The sequence below is a fragment of the Rhipicephalus sanguineus genome, chromosome 2, assembly GCF_013339695.2.
Source record: "Rhipicephalus sanguineus isolate Rsan-2018 chromosome 2, BIME_Rsan_1.4, whole genome shotgun sequence".
Classification (NCBI taxonomy): Eukaryota; Metazoa; Arthropoda; class Arachnida; order Ixodida; family Ixodidae; genus Rhipicephalus; species Rhipicephalus sanguineus.
The window spans coordinates 50445960-50452352 of record NC_051177.1 but is presented as its reverse complement, the minus strand read 5'-3'; the positions used below and the strand labels follow the sequence as shown (position 1 = coordinate 50452352).

Sequence of the window (6393 nt, the reverse complement as noted above, 5' to 3'; positions counted from 1 at the left end):
GAGCAGTGTCGCGGATGAAAACATTTTCATGCTGGTTCCTTGAGCGAAAAAGTTCTATTCCTATATGCTATTTCGTATGTTTCGCTTAAACAGTTTATTCGCTTGAATTCTTACAGTACGGACCATGTGAATAAGTGTTGATCACACCTCACGACATCGAAAATCTAATCAGAATCAAAAAATGCTCTTATTTTTCAACGAAATATTGAAGGAAAGAAGTTTACTCTTAAGGGCTCGTTTTTCTTTGTTAGACACAATATTAATGAGAACTAACAGACAGCAATGCCAAGGAAAGTATAGGGGGTGTTATTTGTAGTAATTAGAATATAAATGTGAAGAAAGTAAAGTGGACGAAAAGATAACCTGCCGCCGGCAGGGACCGAACCTGGACCGAACCTGCGGTCGCAGGTTCGGTCCCTGCCGGCGGCAGGTTATCTTTTCGTCCACTTTACTTTCTTCACATTTATATTCTAATTACTACAAATAACACCCCCTATACTTTCCTTGGCATTGCTGTCTGTTAGTTCTCATCAACGAAATATTGTCACTTATAACATGCGTCACGGTAAACGCACTGCACCCATTTATGGCTCGCCTAGATCAGTCTGGTTGCGATGCGTTTCAGTAGTAAGAGTGGACAAAGGAGCAACAGATTGGCATTGTTTTCGTAATGCGATTGTTTGAAAACTACAATAGACGCTGGACGGAGCTGATAGAAAACGTTTCAAGGCCGATGCGGAAACTTGACGACGTTCACTGTAACAAATGCAATCCTAATTTCCGTTGTTCTTGAATAGGCATTGTGTATCGCATCACGGCAAGTAATTCGTGGAAAGTATTCTTTACTTTTGTTTTTGTTCTTTTCCTTTACATGCGCTGACCGCGGCCACATGAGAAGACACGATACTGAGAGTGAGCTGCATTTTTTAAATATTGTTTACTCGTTTATTCTGAAAGCCCGTTTTGGTGCGTATACCTATCACCTTTCTATCGAGGCAAGCGCGCTTTTGTTTTAGCGTGGAAGCGACGCATTCGGTGGGGAGGGGAAGGGGGGGGGGGCGTCAGCGATGTGCAAGCGAGCAACCCATACGGCCCGAAAAAAATAAGACCGGTCGCCGAGGCGAGACGAGTAACAGCACAAAGCCGTAAATTTCCGTGCTTGAAAGGAGAGGAGGCCCGCGACAGTGTAAACGGACCCTTAACGACGCTCTTGCCGGAAGCATGCTTCCGCCCTGGGCTTCCTTGTCGGTATTGTTTTATGGCGAGGTTACACCCTCATCGTGCCGCCTCTTCTTCTACGCTTTCACTCGCCCTTGTGTGGTTGGTCACGAAATCCGTGCAACGTTGGGAAAGTTACAGAGACAACGCCGTTGAGGAATCCGGAATGCAGCTCGTGAAATCCTTTTGAAGAAAATGTCACGATAGCTTTCTTGCACTGCGGGATGGCCAATGTTTTGGGCCAGAACACTGTTATGAATGGCGTTACATTAAGCACGTGAAGTGCTTAATGTAACACCGGTCATGTAAACACTAGCGCATGAAGTGCTTAAAGCGTATCACATAAAAGAAGGAGGGGAGTGGCTGCATCAGTGTTCCTTCGGTATTTCTGAATGCTTAGCTTTAGAAGAGTGAATGCTTACTTTTAGATGGCGCTGTGCGACAGTTTCTTTTGACAGTGATGTGTGATAGTTTGCATGTGCTGCGCCCTTTCTGCGTGCGCATGTCTGAAAAAATATATATTTGCGTGTGATGTGCGGAAAGTAAACTCGTTGAAAGTCTGGCGCCCTGCCCTGTCTTCTCTCGTTTCTTTCCTCGTTCTCAGTTTTACGCCGCAAATCTTTCGTTAAGGTATACACCAACTCGCCCAGCCTTACACTCTGCTTAATATATTAAACACATTGAGAAGACACTGCGCTTGCAATTCCACTGAGGACACCTGTTGAACGTGGGATCGTGCGTATCTTGTTTGCTGCTTTTCCTTTCGTGCGTGAAAGTCGATCGGTAGAGAACGCAAGAAAGCGAGAAAAATGTCACGTAGACCCACGGAAAATATGCCAGATAAAGCCGCCAGCCAATCACAAACCGCCCTCACGTGCAAGCATGATTTCGATAAGTCTACCCGGCTGTTCGGGGTGATGCCGCGTGTAGTCCTGAACGGTACTGCACGCTTCTTTGGTGAGACCGAGCAGCCTCCACCCGCTCCCAGTATAGCGAAAGCTGCGGCGTTGTCGCGACGCTTTGACAAGGATGGTAAGCTCTGCGGAAACCTGCGCTTCTCGGCAGTGGCTTTCCTGTATAGAACACCGCTCGCTCGGGATACAAGCTAAACCAGCAGCACAAAAAAAATTTAAAAATCCGCGCATAAGGCAAGTGCGAGTGTTGTGCGGCACTGTATCTCACGTTTCCAGGCACGGCCCAGTGGCGTGAAATTCAACAACGGTTGTTTTGTTTAGCTCAACCCGTCCGCTTCCACTTCTCTCGCGTCACTGCTTATTGTGTTTTTTTTTTTTTCATCTTGGATGCTTTGCCTGAATAAGCACGACTCACTAAACGTCGAGAACAGGTTAATTCCGGCAAGGCGGCGACGTTGTGCCGCGCAACGGCCGCTTTGTTCGCCGTTAACCGCTAATGAGCGAGTAACGCGACGACGGTAAGAAGAGGCATTGAGGACAAAGTGTGCATGTAAGAGCGCTTGTGTGCGATGCTGGATAGTCTATTGTTCCTTAATTTTTGTGCTTAATTAGCTGAGTTAAGAGGCCTCAATTTACTATCCAGAGGATCTCTGCAGCGTTGTGACACGGAACTAGCGGTGCCCGTTTTTCTTTTTGTTCTTCACTTTTGTGAGCTTACTTAGATGCAGCACTTTTACAGCAAAATCAATGCGGAAGACTGGAAGAGACATTCCACATAACCATCATGAGTGGTCTTTCAATCATGCTCTTCCTCCTAATTAGTTGGGTGGCGTCGTTGAAATAACGCTGATGGTAGCTACGTGGAATGTCTCCAATTAGTTGGAAAAGGGCAGGGGGGACACGAAGTTAGTTGATCTCGTAACGTTTACGATTTTAAAAGCAACGCGTAAAAACCCATAAAACTCAGTTCAATTGAACCGTTCTATAAAAGATGCACAAGTGGTGCTATTATAAATTTGACCTACAGATTATTACTAATCATAATTGTTTGGGTTTTACGTCCCAAAACCTCGATGTGATTGTGAGGGAGGCCGTAGTGGAGGGCTCCGGAAATTTTAGTCTTCTGTTGTCCTTTTGCGTGCATCTAAATCTAGGTACAGGGGTCCTAGCATTTCGCTTCCATCGAAAGGCGGCCGCCGCAGCCGGGATTCAATGGAGCGTCCTTCGGGTCAGCAGTCCAGCATTGTAACCACTAGACCGCCGTGGCGGGTGATCTGCAAATTACGAACATGAAATAGTGCGGTTGCAGACTCTCCTTTCGTGCAAGTGGTAGAGCAAACGGGAAGGAAACAGGTTGGGTGCATTTGGGGATGCACTTTGACTGTGTACGACTGCATTAGATACCGGGTTAGGGAAGCGCTTGGATGTACTGCCAGTCCTACACTTCAAGAGAGCATTTTTTTAGTTGACGGGAGAAAAAACGGGAACGCGGAGTCAATGCTATGAAATATCGTGTCCTTCCTAATGCGGTGCCCTGCGCACCACCTGTGCATGGCGTTAAAAAGGAACCAGCTAAAAATTACGAGTCACTGCAGCAGCTTGTTGTCAACGAGCTCTTTTCACAGAAGCTAAATCAAAGCTGCCGTTGTACTGCTGAATCACCAGCTTCACAGTAGCTATAAGCCCGAGAGACAGGTCCAAGTAGCACTTTGGTCTAAATTCACGTATTGCTCGCCACAAACAAGCAAACAACAACAACGTAAGACATTTCCATTGCCAAAATAAAGGGGCTTTGGTTAGACTGGATGTGGTCTGGGCCGGAATATTGTAGTGATGCCTTCTCCGATGCTATAGCTTCGGAAAAGGCATCACCACAATATCCCGGCCCTTATCGATACCTCACCTTACCGAAAATACATTACAATGGCTTCTGGTAAAGTAGAAGGGTGGGCGAGTTGAAATCGATGCATTTCTAAGTAATGCCTTTTCGCACGTTTTGCGTTTGGCCAGTAGGGAGAGCGATGGTCCGCCCACGTAACCAACGGGATCAGCCGGCCGTGAGCAGCGGTTGATAAGAATAATAGCATGGAATAAAGCGTAGCGCATCGCTACGAAATACAGGACCTGGTATGCAACGCGTCTAGACGTGGAAGGGAGTGAGGACAAGCTTCGACGTTGGCAGGAGAGCACTCCTTTGTGGAGGGGACCGCATGGTGTTGCGTAACCACCTCTCACGTGAACAATACTCATTCCGAGAGATCCGATGTGGAAGGCGGAGACAACGACATCTATTAGCGCGCTGTCAGAGCAAGCGGTGTTGCCGCGCCCGGTAATTTACAACCGCCACGTCACGTGGCCTCGGTGTGCCACTGTGCGGCGGCGAACACGAACCTTTGAGCTTTAGTCAGATTGACTCACCTGCAGGAAACCTTCCGTCCGGCAACAATAAGCACGAAGTCGGTCACGCAGCGGTCAGGAGCCGCATGGTGTCAACTCACTGAGGCTGGCGTTTCCGTTACAACTGAGCGCAAAAGCCGAACGTGATACCGCGTGAGAGCTTCCTACCCTCCTAGAGGTTTTAAAGAGCGCGTACGTTGTACGCTTCCTGGCACGAAACGAGTAACTAGTGCCTTCGTTAAACGACTCTGTCAGCCAAAGCGACTAGAGCATGGTTACAATATACGAATGCGGCAGTATACATATTTCACCGCTGTTTCGCTTCCGTAAGCAACAGCGAGTTGCAAGTGAATTGCCGCGTGCACGTGGGGTGCAGACGTTGAGCCGTGCCCCACAGTGACAGATAATAATAATAATAATAATAATGATTTGAGAGGTTTTACATGCCAAAACCACGATATGATTACGAGGCACGCCGTAATGGAGTGTTCCGGAAATCTCTACCATCTGGTGTTCTTTAACGTGCGCTGACATTGCACGGTACACGGGACGACTTTAACATTTCGCCTCCATCGAAATGTGACCGCCGCGGCCGGGGTCGAACGCGTGACCTTCGGGTCAGCAGCCGACCACTCTACCACCGGCGGACAAAGACCGTGGCAGAGGAATCATACCTTGGCCTAGTTAGGACAGATATGGGGGAAATAAAGAATGCGCCAACAAGTGCAGGGTGTGTTAGAAGAAACTGAGCCTGCAGAGTGCACGTAGTGCAATAGAAACTGGGGGGGGGGGGGGGGGGGGGGGAGAGAAGCGACGCCATAGCTCGCGATTTATAACGAGTGGTACTTAAACTGTTGTTTGCACTGTATGTTAGGGCTATAAAGAGATTATTAGCGGCGACGATACTCATCAGCGACAGTCAAGGCGGGGCTGACTCTCAGCGCGAGCTGCGTTCTCTTCGAAAAAAAACCGAAGAGGGCCACCCACTAGAAGGCGTTCGAGAGGACGACCCATTACCAAGTTCGAACGCTTCGCTACAGGGCGAACGATGCTAGTATGGCAATCTCCTTTCGAGAAGTAAGAGCTTGTGTGGTAATATGTTTGTGAAAGTCGGGCCCTCCGTTAGGGAAATGACTTCTTTTTGCCCTCATTGGTCCAAACTTAACCACTGAAGTCGCTGCATAAACAGGCTTCAACCTTCTTTCTGCTGGATTCGTTCGGCCTATACCTCAGGTTTGTATTCGGGCTGCCCCGTTATTTCTCCTTACTTCAAGCTTATATTCGGGCTACCACATTATTGGGCCTCAAGCTATCGTTGAGGAAAACGTGATGACGTCAGCGCCATTCAGTGTACACGAGGGGGGGGGGGGGGGTGAGCTTTCGAAGACGACTAACGAAGACCAAGGAGATGTGTTCAATCAGTGTCACTACACGCAAAAGAGAGCCTACGTAAGTATTGCCTCTGCCAACGTTCATAAAGGAAAATTAACCAACAGGGAAGGCGACGTGACGGAAACGTTTCGGACGCCGGCTCTGTCCACGACGAGTGATTGGTAGAATCCTTAACTGCCAAGATGTTGTAAAGGATAAACGATAAACTTAATCGTAAAGGTATTAAACTGTCATCAACGGAGATAAAAACAACCAAGGCAGTGAGTTTACCTCAGCTATCTGTGGAATATATCTGCTTTATCCTCTTTCGAAGTGCCCTGTCACCAGCAGATGCAATAATCTAGTTTCGTCCTCAGTATAAAGCCTCCTGACAGCAGCAGACTAACAGATTCGGTTGTTGTTGTTGTTGTTGTTTTGCTTTTTTTTAACTGTAGAGGACTACACTGTATGATGGCGTTTCGAACTTCATGGG

The 6393-nt window shown here is 47.8% G+C and overlaps 1 long non-coding RNA gene across 1 annotated transcript in view; it reads left to right on the top strand.

The window, feature by feature from the left end:
* The first annotated feature begins 850 nt into the window (after positions 1–850).
* Positions 851–6393, top strand: part of LOC119381164 (uncharacterized) — a 6997-nt gene continuing 1454 nt past the window's right edge. The window contains exon 1 of the long non-coding RNA XR_005181303.2: positions 851–912. This is a non-coding gene — a long non-coding RNA (uncharacterized LOC119381164). The remainder of the gene's footprint in view (positions 913–6393) is intronic.